Here is a 19166-nt window from a genome sequence, read left to right as displayed (position 1 = left end):
TAGTACAGGCTGAGTGTGTTAGTAAAGGCTGAGTGTGTTAGTGCAGGCTGAGTGTGTTAGTAATACAGACTGAGTGTGTTAGTACAGACTGAGTGTGTTAGTGCAGGCTGAGTGTGTTAGTAATACAGACTGAGTGTGTTAGTACAGACTGAGTGTGTTAGTAATACATGCTAAGTGTGTTAGTACAGGCTGAGTGTGTTAGTGCAGGCTGAGTGTGTTAGTAATACATGCTAAGTGTGTTAGTACAGGCTGAGTGTGTTAGTAATACAGACTGAGTGTGTTAGTACAGATTGATTGTGTTAGTGCAGGCTGAGTGTGTTAGTAATACAGGCTGAGTGTGTTAGTAATACATGCTGAGTGTGTTAGTACAGGCTGAGTGTGTTAGTAATACAGACTGAGTGTGTTAGTGCAGGCTGAGTGTGTTAGTAATACATGCTAAGTGTGTTAGTACAGACTGAGTGTGTTAGTGTGTTAGTACAGACTGAGTGTGTTAGTAATACATGCTAAGTGTGTTAGTACAGATTGATTGTGTTTGTAAAGGCTGAGTGTGTTAGTGCAGGCTGAGTGTGTTAGTACAGACTGAGTGTGTTAGTAATACAGGCTGAGTGTGTTAGTACAGACTGAGTGTGTTAGTACAGACTGAGTGTGTTAGTACAGACTGAGTGTGTTAGTACAGACTGAGTGTGTTAGTAATACAGGCTGAGTGTGTTAGTGCAGGCTGAGTGTGTTAGTAATACAGGCTGAGTGTGTTAGTACAGACTGAGTGTGTTAGTGTGTTAGTACAGACTGAGTGTGTTAGTACGGACTGAGTGTGTTAGTACGGGCTAAGTGTGTTAGTACGGGCTGAGTGTGTTAGTACAGACTGAGTGTGTTAGTAATACAGGCTGAGTGTGTTAGTGCAGGCTGAGTGTGTTAGTAATACAGGCTGAGTGTGTTAGTACAGACTGAGTGTGTTAGTGTGTTAGTACAGACTGAGTGTGTTAGTACAGACTGAGTGTGTTAGTACGGGCTAAGTGTGTTAGTAATACAGGCTGAGTGTGTTAGTAATACAGGCTGAGTGTGATTAGTAATACAGACTGAGTGTGTTAGTGCGGGGCTGAGTGTGTTAGTGCGGGGCTGAGTGTGTTAGTGTGTTGGTGTGGGGCTGAGTGTGTAACATTATTGTTTAGGACCCTCTCGGCCTGTGTTCTGTGTTCAGTGTTGGGTTAGTTTCCTGCTGCTCTGTACGATTTCCCTCAGCAGTTCTTCTCTACTCTGTCAGTGTGTACTTCACCCTGTGTAGTAAGTGAGCGCTCAGTATTTGTGTGTGTGTGTGTGTGTGTGTGTGTGTGTGAGTGTGTGAGTGTGTGTGTGGTGTCACTCTCGTGATAAATTCCCGCATCCTGCCCGGCTCCCCCGTTGGCTCTCCGCAGCATTGATTAGCGATAATTGGAGGGAGTCAAAAGCCAAGAAGTGTCTCTAAATAAATTTGACTGTGTTAATTGCGGATTCCTCTGGATGCTGCAGAAGCACTTTCGCCGCAGGGTCTGACAAAGCGCGATTAATTGGCCCCCTTCAATGAACATAATTAGAGCGATTGTTAAGAGATAAAGAAAAGGTTTAACGAGCGCAGAGACGCTGTCAGAAGAAGAAGAGGAACATCACACCCCTCTTCCTCCTCTATCGCTTTATCTCTCTCTCTCTCTCGCACACATTCCCTCCCTCTCCTCTCGCTTCATCTCTCTCCCACGTTATCTCTCTGTCTCCATCTTTATCTCCCACATGAACACACACCTCCTCCTCCTCCTAAAGAACATCTCCTCTGTCTGAACACACTCTGCTTCCACTGTGTTAATTAAAGAGCGGATCCTTAATATTAATTTTCCGACATGTTAATTGTCAAATGGAATCAGCGATAAGCTTGCTGTCGTCTCTTTTGCCGGTCCTGCCGGCGGTTACCAGCCCACCGCCGATTGAAGCCGGGCTACAGGGAGGCTTCCCTTCCCTTCCCTTTAACGCGGGCAGCGGCGTTCCAGCTCCCAGTCCGGAATACGCTGAGCAGGAAAGCTCAGATGTTCAGACAGTCCTGTATGAAACAGCACAGTGACCACCCAGCAACACCCTGCAACACCCTGCAGACCCTGCAACACCCTGCAGACCCGGCAGACCCTGCAACACCCTGCAGACCCTGCAAAACCCAGCAACACCCGGCAGACCCTGCAACACCCAGCAACACCCTGCAGACCCTGCAACACCCTGCAGACCCTGCAACACCCAGCAACACCCTGCAGACCCTGCAACACCCTGCAGACCCTGCAAAACCCAGCAACACCCGGCAGACCCTGCAACACCCAGCAACACCCTGCAGACCCTGCAACACCCAGCAACACCCTGCAACACCCTGCAGACCCTGCAAAACCCAGCAACACCCGGCAGACCCTGCAACACCCAGCAACACCCTGCAGACCCTGCAACACCCTGCAGACCCTGCAACACCCAGCAACACCCGGCAGACCCTGCAACACCCAGCAACACCCTGCAGACCCGGCAGACCATGCAACACCCTGCAGACCCGGCAGACCCAGCAACACCCAGCAACACCCTGCAGACCCAGCAACACCCTGCAACACCCTGCAACACCGAGCAACACCCTGCAGACCCAGCAACACCCAGCAATACCCTGCAACACACTGCAGACCCTGCAACACCCTGCAACACCCTGCAGACCCTGCAACTCCCAGCAATACCCTGCAACACCCTGCAGACCCTGCAACACCCAGCAATACCCAGCAATACCCTGCAGACCCTGCAACACACTGCAGACCCTGCAACACCCTGCAACACACTGCAGACCCTGCAACACCCAGCAACACCCGGCAGACCTTGCAGACCCGGCAGTAGCACAGTACTAGTCTTAGTACTCTACTCAGGTCTGCTGGAATCTAAAGGGTTAAATCTGTGAAACTGTCCAATACAAAACTGTCCAATCAGGATGGCTCTCTCAGTGGTATCCGGGGAGATACAGCTAACCAAGCTCTCCCATTGGTCAGGACTTCACTGGTAGAACTGAAGGCCATCAGATTAATCACCAACACAGTGAGGAACCGACCAGTCACGCTCTGATTTACAGTGGGGGGATGGTGAGCAAAGTGTCTCAGTAGTGCGCCTGGTGGTTCTAGATAAGCTGTAAGTGTGAGTGATAGTGTAATAAGAATAAACATCACTAGTTCTTCTGGTGGTTCTAGATAAGCTGTAAAAAACAGTAGTGTGAGTAGGTTCTAGCCAGTTGTAGCAGCAGTGGCAGCTGTTATAAAGCATTAATAGAGTCGATAAGTTAGCATTACTAAAGTGAACAGGCTAGCATTCATAAAGGGAATGTTGGCATTACTACACTTAATGCATTAGCATTGCTAAAGTAAATACGTTAGCATTACGGACATTAAAAAGCTAGCATTGCTACACTTAAATTGTTAGCATGAATGAAGTGAATAAATTAGCATTACTAAAATGAATATGTAAGCGTGAATGAAGTGAATTAGTTAGCATTACGGACGTTAAAAGCCTGCATTCCTACACTTAATACATTAGCATTACTAAAGTGAATAAATTAGCATAACATACATTGAATAAATTAACGATATAGATGTTTAAAAAGCTAGCATTAATAAAATAAATAAAATTACTATGACTACACTTAACACATTAGCATTACTAAAGTCAATACATTTGCATTACAGAAATTAAAAAGCTAGTTTTAATGAAAGGAATACATTAGCAATTGTGAATAAGTGAACACTACAAAAGTTAAAAAAAAACAGTTACAATTCCTTCACTTAATACATTAAAGTGAATATGTTAGCGTTGCTGAAGGTAATAAGGTTCATTATTAAAATAAATGAGTTAGCATTACTGAAGTCAATGTGTTAGCTCTACGAAGGTTAATAAAGAGATCAAGTTAACTTTAGTAACTAAGCTAAATACGTTAATGTGTTAATCAGTGAATAAATTCGCTTTAGCGAAGTGAATCGTTTACAGATTATTACAGATTATTATCAGTTTATGGATTTTAAGACAAATCTCCCAGTGTCACTTTAGTTTTTTTTTCCCAGCTGCAGTGTTTCTGTGCTTCTCTCTGTCAGGTCTCGTTAAACTGACGTTAAAATGATGTTGAACTGACGTTAAACTGACGTTAAAAAAATTATGTTGAACTGACGTTAAACTGACGTTAAAATGACGTTAAACTGACGTTAAAATGACGTTAAACTGACATTAAACTGGCGTTACACTGACGAGGTCTGTTGAGGAAAGGCTGATGCGTACAGGAGCTCTGTGTGTTGTTGGGGGAGTCAAATCTTCGCTCTGAATTCTGCCTGAAAAGTGTCAAAACAAATGTACAGAAGACAACGGCAGAACCTGAACTGCAGAAACGTTTCCATGGACACCAGGAGACCCGTGGGCCTGCCTGCGAGCACGAGCGTTTGGCCTTGGTGTCAGACGCTCTTGACAGCTCGCCTCAGGGTGAACGGCATTGTGGGGGTTGAAGTCCTTGACTCCTGGCCTCCGTGGCTCGATAAAGAGCAGTGGCCTTCTGCTGGAGTGAGATAGCGGACAGATAGCCTGCGGAACAGGTAGGCCGGTGGGAGGAGTTCTGATGTGTGATGGCTGGAATACAATAGAGCGCTGAGAGATGGATGGTACTGCTGTACGTTCACGGGCTCCTCCACCGCTAGCGCCAAGGTTGGAGCGCTCGCTGTCAGCATGCTAAGTTCCCCGTGGCTGGGGAGCGTAAGGGCCCGTGGTGCTACAGGTCAGCTTGACCTCAGGTCTGAGAAGTTTCTGACCTTGTGAATGTGGTGAATCCATTGTCAGTGTGGTGGGTTATGTGTCTTAGCTTAGCGCTGGCCGATCTGATTGGACAAAGGGGAGCACACTGCAATGATCTGGTTCGTCAGGACTAATTGTGATTATAACTGTTCATCCAACACATAACAACACCCTAACAACCACCCAATACACCATAGGAACACACTTTGCAACCGCCTAGCAACCATTTGAAACAACCCAGCAACACCCTTACAACCACCCAATACACTTTTAGCCATCTAAAATGTCCTAGCAACCACCTAGCAACCATTTGAAACACCACAGCACCGACTTAACAATAACATATTAACAACCCAGCAACACCCTAACAACCACCCAATACACTTTTAGCCATCTAGCAACCACTTGGCAACCATTTGAAACACCACAGCACCAACTTACCAATAACATATTAACAACCCAGCAACACCCTAACAACCACCCAATATACTTTTAGCCATCTAAAATGTCCTAGCAACCACCTGGCAACCATTTGAAACACCACAGCACCAACCTACTAATAACATATTAACAACCCAGCAACACCCTAACAACCACCCAATACACCATAGAAAAAGCCAGAAACATATTGTTAGCAACCATCTAAAACTCCATAGCAGCCACATAGCAATGGCTTAGCAACTACATAGCAACCACCGGATACACCATGGCAAAAACCTATGAGCACACTGCTAGCAATCATCTACACCACCTACAACACCCTAGCAACCATTTTCAACACCATAGTAGCCACCTAGGAGCACCACAGAACACATAGCCTTACAAAACTAGCAACCATTACAAATGTCGTACTAACCACCTAGCAACCGTAGAGTGACACCTAAGTCAATTCAAATTCAAAACTAGAAGAAATACCATAGCAACCACTTAGCAACATTCAGACTGAGAGAGAGAGGCATCAGAAACCGAACCACCGCAGGAACATCGGAACCCGTGCTGCGTTCGTACGGCAGGGCCGAGTGAATCGTACTGTAGTGAGTGAATCGTACTGTAGTGAGTGAATCGTACTGTAGCGAGTGAATTGCACTGTACTGTAGCGAGTGAATCGTACTGTAGCGAGTGAATCGTACTGTAGCGAGTGAATTGCACTGTACTGTAGCGAGTGAATCGTACTGTAGCGAGTGAATCGTACTGTAGCGAGTGAATTGCACTGTACTGTAGCGAGTGAATCGCACTGTAGCGAGTGAATCGTACTGTAGCGAGTGAATCGCACTGTAGCGAGTGAATCGTACTGTAGCGAGTGAATTGCACTGTACTGTAGCGATTGAATCGCACTGTAGTGAGTGAATCGCACTGTAGTGAGTGAATCGTACTGTAGCGAGTGAATCGCACTGTACTGAGTGAATCGCACTGTAGTGAGTGAATCGCACTGTAGCGAGTGAATCGTACTGTAGCGAGTGAATCGCACTGTAGTGAGTGAATGGTACTGTAGCGAGTGAATCATACTGTAGCGAGTGAATCGCACTGTACTGTAGCGAGTGAATCGCACTGTACTGTAGCGAGTGAATCGCACTGTAGTGAATGAATCGCACTGTACTGTAGCGAGTGAATCGTACTGTAGCGAGTGAATCGTACTGTAGTGAGTGAATCGCACTGTAGTGAGTGAATCGTACTGTAGCGAGTGAATCGCACTGTACTGAGTGAATCGCACTGTAGTGAGTGAATCATACTGTAGCGAGTGAATCGTACTGTAGCGAGTGAATCGCACTGTAGTGAGTGAATGGTACTGTAGCGAGTGAATCATACTGTAGCGAGTGAATCATACTGTAGCGAGTGAATCGCACTGTACTGTAGCGAGTGAATCGCACTGTAGTGAATGAATCGCACTGTACTGTAGCGAGTGAATCGTAACGCTTCGCTCTGCAGTGAATCGCTTCCTGCAGATCACTAACCGGACGGTTCTGAGGTCAGAGATTTATTGGCCGATGCTGCGGCGCGACGTCCCTCGGGCTTCTGCGGCGGCTCATTAGATAAGACTGATTTCAGACGGGGCGAGAGACACCAACTTCAGTTTAAATGATGAAACGGAGCGAAGCCAGCACTCCACTCCATCACCCACCCTCACTCCGTCTCACACCTGATCACTCCTAACTGCACCACAGAGAGAGAGCGGGGGGGGGGCAGGAGAGGGAGAGAGGGAGAGGGGGGAGAGAGGAGAGAGAGAGGAAAAGAGAGAGAGAGAGACAGAGAAAGAAATGAAGAGAGAGAGAGAGACAGAGAGAGAGAGAGAGAGAGAGAGAGGGGGAGGTAAGGGGTAGAGAGAGAGTAAGTGAGAGAGTAAGCGAGTGAGAGAGAGGGAGAGAGAGGGAGAGAGATAGAGAGGGGGAGGTAAGGGGTAGAGAGAGAGTAAGCGAGTGAGAGAGCGAGTGAGAGAGAGAGCGCGAGAGCGATGTGCTCTTGTGTTCTGTCACCCTGAGGAATTGTGGGATTGTAATTCAGGAGAATAAAAAAGTGGCCCCCTCTGGCTCCCTGCCAACATCCATCAGCGGCGTTCCGGATGATTCCGGGAAAACGGATGGACTTTCCTCCAGACGTGATCAATCCCAGAATGCCGGGTGTTTCTCTCAGGGCAGCGTTAGCGGGAGGCTAAGTGAGCTATATTTCTCCGGCTAAGCGCTCTGCGCTCGACAGAACCCCCTATAAACACCGCCGCCGAGCCACACCGCACGCGGAACACCACACCTCCCGGGGCGGTTCTAGATCAGCGGTACTCCTGAGGAGCCACATGTTCAGGAGAGGACCAGGTCATTTCATCACCCTAACACCCCCCCTCCCCCAAAACCCTCCACCCCCCGTGGCAGACTGGGGTTCAATTCCACCACTCCACAGCTGTGAGACTCCTAACTCGACCTTCTCCCACCTGTGGAACCCGGTTCAGAGTCCGATAAATATTATAATTACATATAAATCATATTTATTCTGCATTATTTTGAATAACATTTCAGAAACATTTATTATTTAAAAACTTTACAGAAAGTCTCAGGACATTTTAAATATAATGATAGATAGAATTAATAGACATTTTATATAGAATTCCAGGATATGATTTAGTAAAATCTCAACATTTTAAACATTTTAAAGTAAATTTCTTTTATTTTAAATAATATTTCAGGACATTATAAAGAGAATTTCAGAACAGGACGTTTGTAAAAATTTCAGGACATTTTATTAAAGGAGCTCTTATAGGTTATTTAAGATTGTTTTAAAATAAAAGACAGGCCAGGTAATTCACACACACACACACACACACACACACACACACACACACACACACACACACACACAAGCTGCAAAAAGCTGCTTCACATTCCCTTGATCTGTGTAAGAGGGTTGTGCTGCAATCTCTCTCTCTCTCTCTCTTTCTCTCTCTCTCTCTTTCACACACACACGAAAAAGGTCTGCTTAGGCCGTGCTCTGGTATGACATTATTTACTATGTTTGCAGTATGTATTATATGAGCAGTTCCTGTTATAGACCTTTTTCCAGTATGTATTATATTTGCAGTTCCTGTTATAGACCATTTTGCAGTATGTATTATATTTGCAGTTCCTGTTATAGACCATTTTGCAGTATATATTACATTTGCAGTTCCTGTTATAGACCATTTTGCAGTATGTATTATATTTGCAGTTCCTGTTATAGACCATTTTGCAGTATATATTATATTTGCAGTTCCTGTTATAGACCTTTTTGCAGTATGTATTATATTTGCAGTTCCTGTTATAGACCATTTTGCAGTATGTATTATATTTGCAGTTCCTATTATAGACTTTTTTCCAGTATGTATTATATTTGCAGTTTCTGTTATAGACCATTTTGCAGTATGTATTATATTTGCAGTTCCTGTTATAGACCATTTTGCAGTATGTATTATATTTGCAGTTCCTATTATAGACCTTTTTCCAGTATGTATTATATTTGCAGTTCCTGTTATAGACCATTTTGCAGTATGTATTATATTTGCAGTTCCTGTTATAGACCTTTTTGCAGTATGTATTATATGAGCAGTTCCTGTTATAGACCTTTTTTCAGTATGTATTATATTTGCAGTTCCTGTTATAGACCTTTTGCAGTATGTATTATATTTGCAGTTCCTGTTATAGACCTTTTTGCAATTTATTATATTTGCAATATGCAGTATGTGTTATAGACTGATCTGCAGTATGAATTATATGTTTGTCTGCAGTCTGTATTATATTTTCAGTATGTATCATTGGCATTTTTGCTATATATATTATTTGCAGTATGCAGTGTGGATTATATTAGCAGTATGTATCATTGGCCTTTTTGCAGTATGTATTGTATTGGCAATATGCAGTATGTGTTACAGGCCTGCCTGCAGTATGTATTATAGACGTAAGCAGCATGTATAACATGTGCAGTATGTATTACAGACCTATTTGTAATGTTTATGGTATGTGCGGTGTGCAGTATGTATTATGTAAGCGTGTGAAACTGCAGGGTGGTGTATGAGTAGAGTGGTGAGTAGTGATGAGTAGAGCGGCGCGTCGTCTCCACTTTACAGCAGCAAGACGAACAGGTCTGAAGACGGTCTTCGGCGAAAGTTTCTGGCGTGTGATGCGAAAACACTTAATTAATTTTAGATTTAATTAAGTTTTAATTTAATTAAAATGGAAAGCGGCGCTCGGCTGCGAGTGAGAAAGTGTCGTAATATCAGGTGTCACAGTGAGAATATCACACTCAGAAAATACGTCTCAGGAAGCGATAATAAGTTATACATTTCTGAAAAGTATAGAGCTCCGTCAGTTTAACAGCTCCGTGAGTGTGTATGTGTGTGTGTGTGTGAGAGAGAGAATGTAGCGTACATGATCCCCTACGCACCCCGACTCTTTTAATGTGTGTATAAAAGACACACTACATATCCAAAAGTTTGTGGACACCCCTTCTAAGTTATACATTCAGCTACTTTAAGCTGCACCCATTGCTGACACAGCTTGTCTAGTCCCTGTAGAGAAGAAGTACTGCCAATAGAATAGGACTCTCTAGAGTACCATGCTGTCTAATGCCAGGCGTGAGCAGTTCATAAAAAATATCAAAACATTTTGTATAACATTTCAGGACATTTGATAACTTTTTATTTTTAACAATTTTTGCATTTTTACAACCTTTCAGGAGACATTATAACACATTAGACATAAGACATTTTGTAGAACATTTCAGGACATTTTTATAAACCTTATAAAATATTGAAAATTCCAGCACGAGGATGGAGCAGTCATACTTTGAGCTTGCGCTGCAGCCAGTGGCACTGCTGAGGAACTGCTGATCCACAGACGTCGTAGTTTGGTAGGACGATTGGACCCCCTTCAGAGATCAGACTGTTCAGTTAGCGTCTGACAGAGACCCCCCACCTGCACAGCAGCTCTGACAGCACATCATCTACTCTGGTACTGAGTGTACACCCACACAGGCGTAGGCCCGAACTAGGTCCAGTGTTCTCCAGAATCCCGAGTTTAGTTGCTGGGTTGGGATTAAGGCCTGATCCCTGTCCAGGAAGCCGTGTTTGTGAGTGCTCCCAGCGGTGGGATGTAATGATGAATGAGTGTAATTTGTACAGTCAGTGTTTCGGCGTGTCCCTGCTGTAATGAGCGCGTGCTGCTAATGAACACGGAGAGACGTTTGTTTTGGAGCAGATGGCGCTGCTGCAGCCCGAGGCGTCTTCGCTTTGTAATGATTTTAAAACCCGCAGCTTTGCCTTGCAAATGAAGAGCGCAGGCTGAGCATGACGTGCTTTAAATACGACACATCACACAGACTCATATTTGAATTTGCTTCATTAGTATTCATAACAATTTGCAAAACATGCTTCTACTTTCAAGCCTAATAGAGAACACAGGAATCAAAGCGAGTGTGTGTGTGTGTGTGTGTGTGTGTGTGTGTGTGTGTGTGTGTGTGTGGCTAAGAGGAAAGGAAGGGAAAAAAATGACTTGCTGTAGAATTAATACTGACTCCTAATGATGATACAGATCCTCAGATTTAGTTTTCTCTACTGAATTAATCACCTTTCATAGCCTGACTGCTGCAGAACCACCAGTCCAGCTTTCACAACCTCTGATTTCACTGTTGATCTGGCGGCAGATGAACATTAATATCCAGTATGAAGCTCTAATATCATTAATATCCAGAATGAAGCTCTAATAACATTAATATCCAGTATGAAGTTCTAATAACATTAATATCCAGTATGAAGCTCTAATATCATTAATATCCAGAATGAAGCCCTAATAACATTAATATCCAGTATGAAGTTCTAATAACATTAATATCCAGTATGAAGCTCTAATAACATTAATATCCAGTATGAAGCTCTAATATCATTAATATCCAGAATGAAGTTCTAATAACATTAATATCCAGTATGAAGCTCTAATATCATTAATATCCAGAATGAAGCCCTAATAACATTAATATCCAGTATGAAGCCCTAATAACATTAATATCCAGTATGAAGCTCTAATAGCATTAATATCCAATATGAAGTTCTAATAACATTAATATCCAGAATGAAGCTCTAATAACATTAATATCCAGTATGAAGTTCTAATAACATTAATATCCAGTATGAAGTTCTAAAACATTAATATCCAGTATGAAGCTCTAATAATATTAATATCCAGTATGAAGCTCTAATAACAGTAATATCCAGTATGAAGCTCTAATAACATTAATATCCAGTATGAAGCTCTAATAGCTTTAATATCCAGTTTGAAGCTCTAATATCATTAATATCCAGAATGAAGCTCTAATAACATTAATATCCAGTATGAAGCTCTAATATCATTAATATCCAGTATGAAGCTCTAATAACATTAATATCCAGTATGAAGTTCTAATAGCATTAATATCCAGTATGAAGCTCTAATAACATTAATATCCAGTATGAAGTTCTAAAAACATTAATATCCAGTATGAAGTTCTAATAACATTAATATCCAGTATGAGGTTCTAATAACATTAATATCCAAAATGAAGCTGGGGTTCAGGCTTTGATCTGGTTCTGGTGTTCAGGCTTTAAGAACGGTTGCTGGTCTCACAGTGATTCCAGTTCCGTTACTGGAAATGAAATGTACAGTTGGAAGTGTGTTGGCAAAGCCCTGTGGAATTGTGGGTAACCACACTGAGTGACATGTGGTCTACTTGTCGTCCAGGTGTGTGTGTGTGTGTGTGTGTGTGTGTCTACCAACTTGTTGTGTGTCACCCCTCAGTTGGAACCATCTCCCTCTGGACTCTGGTGGTTACAGGAGTAAGGGTGTGTGTGGGCACAGGTAGCAGTAAGGATAAGTTTGTGTGTGTGTGTGTGTGTGTGTGGGCGGGCGCAGGTGTTGCCCCTCTGCCCCCTGTTTTCAGAAACATACGGCAGGCCGGGGAGAGACAGCTGGAGCAGGGAGAGGGAGAGTGATGCCCTCGGGGATCAGGGCTGCTCTGGTGCTGAGGTGTGTGATGGATTATGTTACTCTTATTCAGCCTTAATGAAGCTGACTGGTCCCCAGCGCTGAACACTGGAGAGCACCTCGCCTGACGCTGTCTGATCCGTGGCTCACTGAATCAGACTAAGAAATTGTGTCTTAATGTTTAGTATAAATCGGGGGTGTGTTTGGAAGTAGCTTGTTTGCTCGGCTGATGCCACAATATAGGAATGAGTACCAGGACAATACCTATCCGACCTGAGTACCTTACTGCTGAAAATGGACCAATACCTATCCGACCTGAGTACCTTACTGCTGAAAATGGACCAATACCTATCCGATCTGAATACCTTACTGATGAAAGTGGACCAATACCTATCCGATCTGAGTACCTTACTGCTGAAAATGGACCAATACCTATCCGATCTGAGTACCTTACTGATGAAAGTGGACCAATACCTATCCGATCTGAGTACCTTACTGATGAAAATGGACCAATACCTATCCGATCTGAGTATCTTACTGATGAAAATGGACCAATACCTATCCGATCTGATTACCTTACTGCTGAAAATGGACCAATACCTATCCGATCTGAGTACCTTACTGCTGAAAATGGACCAATACCTATCCGACCTGAGTACCTTACTGCTGAAAATGGACCAATACCTATCCGATCTGAATACCTTACTGATGAAAGTGGACCAATACCTATCCGATCTGAGTACCTTACTGCTGAAAATGGACCAATACCTATCCGATCTGAGTACCTTACTGATGAAAGTGGACCAATACCTATCCGATCTGAGTACCTTACTGATGAAAATGGACCAATACCTATCCGATCTGAGTATCTTACTGATGAAAATGGACCAATACCTATCCGATCTGATTACCTTACTGCTGAAAATGGACCAATACCTATCCGATCTGAGTATCTTACTGATGAAAGTGGACCAATACCTATTCGACCTGAGTACCTTACTGATGAAAGTGGACCAATACCTATCCGACCTGAGTACCTTACTGATGAAAGTGGACCAATACCTATCCGATCTGAGTACCTTACTGCTGAAAATGGGCCAATACCTATCCGATCTGATTACCTTACTGCTGAAAATGGACCAATACCTATCCGATCTGAGTACCTTACTGCTGAAAGTGGACCAATACCTATCCGATCTGAGTACCTTACTGATGAAAGTGGACCAATACCTATCCGACCTGAGTACCTTACTGCTGAAAATGGACCAATACCTATCCGATCTGAGTACCTTACTGATGAAAGTGGACCAATACCTATCCGATCTGAGTACCTTACTGATGAAAGTGGACCAATACCTATCCGATCTGAGTACCTTACTGATGAAAGTGGACCAATACCTATCCGACCTGAGTACCTTACTGATGAAAGTGGACCAATACCTATCCGATCTGATTACCTTACTGATGAAAATGGACCAATACCTATCCGATCTGAGTATCTTACTGATGAAAATGGACCAATACCTATCCGACCTGAGTACCTTACTGATGAAAATGGACCAATACCTATCCGACCTGAGTACCTTACTGATGAAAGTGGACCAATACCTATCCGACCTGAGTACCTTAATTCTGAGTATCGTCCAGTACCTGTCCGAGTACATTACTGCTGAGTATCCACTGATACTAACTAATATGACCAAAATAAGGAGCTCTGTAAGTTACAGTAGTTCTGCGTACTGTGTGTTAGTGTATTTTTAGAGGGTGCAAAGGTGCTGCTTATCGTTGCTGTCGCTGTCAGTCAGAGAGGAGGAGGCGGGTCAGAAGGTCAGTAGTGATGTTCTTTAAGGCTGTGACTCAGTTTTGCAGGAACTAAAGAAGCTTTTCTTTGCCTCTGCATCCACTGCATTTGCATAAATATCCATTTGAGAGCATCAGGGGAACATAACGGCCTCCTTGATGCTCTGAGTGCAGGGCAGCGTGTTTGTCCACTTAATGCGACCACATATCCACATACTGCCCTGGCTTATGAATAATACATACCATAAAGCGCTTAATGGATTCCCAGAGACATCAAAATAACAGCTACTCGCTGTGCTGGTGCTTCTGTAATACTGAGTGTGTGAGTGAAGGCATTTGTTTTGTATTGGTACAGCAGTTTAACCCCACCCATTCAGCTTACAGCAGTTTAACCCCACCCATTCAGCTTACAGCAGTTTAACTCCACCCATTCAGCTTACAGCAGTTTAACCCCACCCATTCAGCTTACAGCAGTTTAACCCCACCCATTCAGCTTACAGCAGTTTAACCCCACCCATTCAGCTTACAGCAGTTTAACCCCACCCATTCAGCTTACAGCAGTTTAACCCCACCTATTCAGCATACAGCAGTTTAACCCCACCCATTCAGCTTACAGCAGTTTAACCCCACCCATTCAGCTTACAGCAGTTTAACCCCACCCATTCAGCCCACAGCAGTTTAGCCCTGCCCATTCAGCCTACAGCAGTTTAACCCCACCCATTCAGCTTACAGCAGTTTAACCCCACCCATTCAGTTTACAGCAGTTTAACCCCACCCATTCAGTTTACAGCAGTTTAACCCCACCCATTCAGCTTACAGCAGTTTAACCCCACCTATTCAGCATACAGCAGTTTAACCCCACCCATTCAGCCCACAGCAGTTTAGCCCTGCCCATTCAGCTTACAGCAGTTTAACCCCACCCATTCAGCATACAGCAGTTTAACCCCACCCATTCAGCCTACAGGAGCTTAAACCATTGACACTGTAGTTTTAAGGAGTGTTTCAGTCAAATCTGCTTTTTGAATGAGGCACAGCCAATCAAAACAGAGCTCACTTACATATATTAGCCTTAAAGGCACAGTAACAGAGGGGATTATTATAACAGGTATTATTATAATATTTTCTTCAGTAAACAAAATAAGCATCTGTTTGTAAACAAAGATCAGCAAAACATCACACACCACCCTCTCTCCCTCCATCCCTCTCCTTTATCCCCCTTTCTCTGTCTCTGTGTCTCTCACCCATGTGTTTATCTCCTCAGTGCTGCTGCTGGTGACGTAGATTGTCGTCATTGTTCCCGTCAGCGGAGCAGCACTGATATACGGGGGAGGAGCTCCACTCGCTCCTCGCTTATCCCTCTTTCCTCTTCCATCCATCCACGCTCCATCCATCTCTCTCTCTCTCTGTTTTCTCTCTCTCTCTCTCTCTTTTCTCTCTCTCTCTCTCTCTTTTCTCTCTCTCTCTCTCTCTCTCTCTCTCTCTTTCTTTTCTCTCTCTCTCTCTTTTCTCTCTCTCTCTCTTTTTCTGACAACAAGAGCATGAGAGAGAGAGAGAGAGAGAGAGACATGTGGTCGATCAACCAACAACTAAGTCATGTTTGGATGTTCAGCCAGCATTTAGCTGATCTTTCTAGCATGTACACTAAATGGACAAAAGTATTGGGACTCCAGTAGTATTGTGAAGTAAAAAAGAGCTGATCCTGCTTCTGTTGGAGTAACTGTCTGTACTGTCCAGAGAAGAAGACCTTCTACTAGATTTTGGATCAGCATTGCTGTGAGGATTTGATTGCACTCAGCCACAAGAGCGTTAGTGAGGTCAGGATGTTGGATGATGGTAATCCCCAACTCATCCCAAAAGTACTGGATGGAGCTCCTCCACCATCATTCCAGAGAACACAGCTCTTCCACTGCTCCACAGCTCCTCAATGCTGGGGGGCTTCATACCCCTCTAGCCCACGCCTGGCATTATTAGGCAGCATGGAGCCAATAGGGTCATGATGTTGATCTGCCCAGAGAGTCCTATTCTATTGGCAGTACTTCTACTCTACAGGGACTAGACAAGCTGTGTGTGCATTTGCACATCTGTGTCAGCAATGGGTGAAGCTTAAAGTAGCTAAAGGCATTCATTAGAAGGGGTGTCCACAAACTTTTGGACATAGAGTGTAGGTGATGTGTAGCCAGGGTTCAGCCAGTGCTGGAGGGGCTTTAAGGGGCTCAAGCTGCTCTGTTTAAGAAGCTGGAGAATTAGAGGCCGACCTCAGCCTCGTCTCTCCTCAGGCCTGCTCCGGTGAGCGCTGTGGTTAAGGAGCCAGTGTTGTGGTCAGTCATCAGTCTGATTGTTGATTTGGTTGCGTGGAGAGAAACGCAGCATTTGTAAACATTTTTATTTTTAATCTGTCAAACACGGACAAGAGGTAAACAAAGTAATCAGCGACGGCTCTTCTGAGACACACACACACACACACACACACACACTCCAGTTGCATCTATTCAGATTGTTCACACACACTCAGTCACTCCAGCAAACAGACATGAATACACTCTCTCATCAACACACACACACACACACACACACACACACACACACTCCCTCCCTCAGCAGCCCTGTCATTTATGCTGAGATAGCGGGACTGATTAGCTTGTCAGAGAAAGTCTCGCTGCTGTCTCCGACTGGAGGAATCCACTCAGGCTTGATTAGCCCACCTGCAGCTGCTCTGCCAGCGCTCAGCCATCATTCAGACACTACTCAGCCAGCGTTCAGCCAACATTCTGCTGTAAATCTTCAGCAACATTCAGCCAACGTTTAGCCAATGTTCAGCTAATACATTCAGACAATAATGGAAAATGAAAGTTCAGCCAACGTTAAGCTCAAATATTCACCCAGCGTTCAGTTCAAATGTTCAAATATTCAAATGTTCCGAAAGTTTAGCTTAAAACATTTAGCCAATATTCTGCAGTGAAAGTTCAGCCAACGTTTAACAAATGTTCAGCTAGAACATTAAGCCAATATTCTGCTGTAAATGTTCAGCAACGTTCAGCCAATGTTTGGCCAATGTTCAGCTAAAATCTTCAAACAGAATTCTGCCAACATTCAGCCAACGTTTATCCAATGTTCAACTAAAATGTTTAAACAGTATTATGCAAACATTCAGCCAAAGTTTAGCCAGTGTTCAGCTAATACATTCAGACAATAATGGAAAATAAAAGTTCAGCCAACGTTAAGCTCAAAAATTCACCCAGTGTTCAGTTCAAATGTTCAGAATGTTAAGCTAATGTTCAGCTTAAAACATTTAGCCAATATTCTGCAGTGAAAGTTCAGCCAACGTTTAACAAATGTTCAGCTAGAACATTAAGACAGTATTCTGCTGTAAATGTTTTGCTACTTTCCGAAAACGTTTAGCCAATGTTCAGCTAAAATGTTCAGACAGTATTATGCAAACATTCAGCCAATGTTTAGCCAATGTTCAGCTAAAATGTTCAGACAGTATTCTGCCAACATTCAGCCAGCGTTTAGCCAATGTTCAGCTAAAATGTTCAAACAGTATTCTGCCAACATTCAGCCAACGTTTAACAAATGTTAAGTTGGAATGTTAAGCCAATATTCTGCAGTGAAAGTCTATTAGTATTTAGCCAACATTCAGGTCAAACATTCACCCAGTGTTCAGCTAAAGTATTCAGACAGTATTCTGCCAGCATTCAGCTAACATTTAGCTAATGTTCAGCTAAAACATTCAGCAAATATTGGGAAATGAAAGTTCAACCAATGTTTAGCCAACGTTAAGCTCAATCATTCACCCAGTGTTCATTTCAAATGTTCATACAGCATTTAGAATGTTAAGCTAATGTTCAGCGAAAACATTTCCCAGTGTTCAGATAAATTACTGAAGCAGTGTCCTGCCAGCATTCAGCCAACGATTGGTTCATGTTCAGCTAAAACGTTCAGCCAGTATTCTGCAATAACAAAATTTAGTGTTCAGCCAACATTTAGCCAGTGTCCAGCGCTGAGCAAACCAAAGTTTCAGCTGACATTTAGTCAATGTTCAGGCATCATCGTCCAGCTTTCATGTAGTACTGCTATGCAGATTTAAAAAAATAATAAAAATTAAAATTCAGCCAGTGGTGAGCCTACATTCAGGTCAAATTGTCAAACATGTTTACCCAACATTCAGCCAACATTTAACCAATGTTCAGCATTAATCCAGTGTTTCTCCAGTATGTTGCTAATGTTCAGCTCAAATGTTCAGCCAGAGTTCAATCGCCATTATCCAGAATTTAGGCAACATTCACCGTCAGTCTGTCAACAATTAGTCAAAGTTCAGCCAGTATTCAGGTGATTTTCAGCCAACGTTCAGCCAACGTTCACCCAATCACCCTATCCCGTAGCTCACTCACAGTTAGCAAGCTGAAGATTCTCCACAAGGGGCGCTGTTAGTACTACAAATAGCAAATAGCGTTTGGTGCTTTGCATCACTGACACTGTGTGTCCTTGTTACTGTAAACCCGCAGTCAACATTTACTCAATGTTTTGTTTAACGTTCATCCAGTGTTTAGCTGCCACTTAGCCAACGTTCAAGAAATGTCCAACTGTCATTCATCTAGTCTTCAGTCAACAGGAAGCCAGTGTTGAGCCAACGTCTAGCTAACGTTTAGCCGATAATCAGCCAGTGTTGTAGTGATGTGTAGACACATCTCCATGACTGAGAACAACAGTCAGCACAGCCTCTATAAATGAATGAATGTCTATGCCATTCACGCCCATTCAATGAGGACTCGCTCAGGAGCGCCCTCTAGTGTGTTCCATTCACTTGTTTGGTAGAACGGAGGAGCTGGAAGAGGCCAGGCTCCTCATAAACTGGCTCAGGTCCCTGCTGATGCTGAACTCCTTTACACTGCGCTAATTCATACTGCCAATCAGGAGCTGGGCACTGGGCCGGCGGAGGCCTCTGTAATTAAGTGGGGTTTGGCTGTGTGTATATGTGTGTGTGTGTTGGGCAGAGGGACAGGGGGAACGTTGTCCAGGTGGCAGCCGAATGCGGGACCTGTCAGCTCCACTGATGACCCTTTTAATTCCACTCTGCCCGCGGCGGTAATT

General features: G+C 43.7%; 1 protein-coding gene across 1 annotated transcript in view; it reads left to right on the top strand.

Moving 5' to 3' along the window:
- fbrsl1 (fibrosin-like 1) overlaps positions 1 to 19166 on the top strand; it is a 432366-nt gene that overhangs the window by 136067 nt on the left and 277133 nt on the right. The gene's annotated exons all lie outside the window — the stretch shown is intronic.

The sequence above is a fragment of the Salminus brasiliensis genome, chromosome 20, assembly GCF_030463535.1.
Source record: "Salminus brasiliensis chromosome 20, fSalBra1.hap2, whole genome shotgun sequence".
Lineage (NCBI taxonomy): Eukaryota > Metazoa > Chordata > Actinopteri > Characiformes > Bryconidae > Salminus > Salminus brasiliensis.
This window is presented reverse-complemented; position numbering and strand designations above follow the sequence as displayed.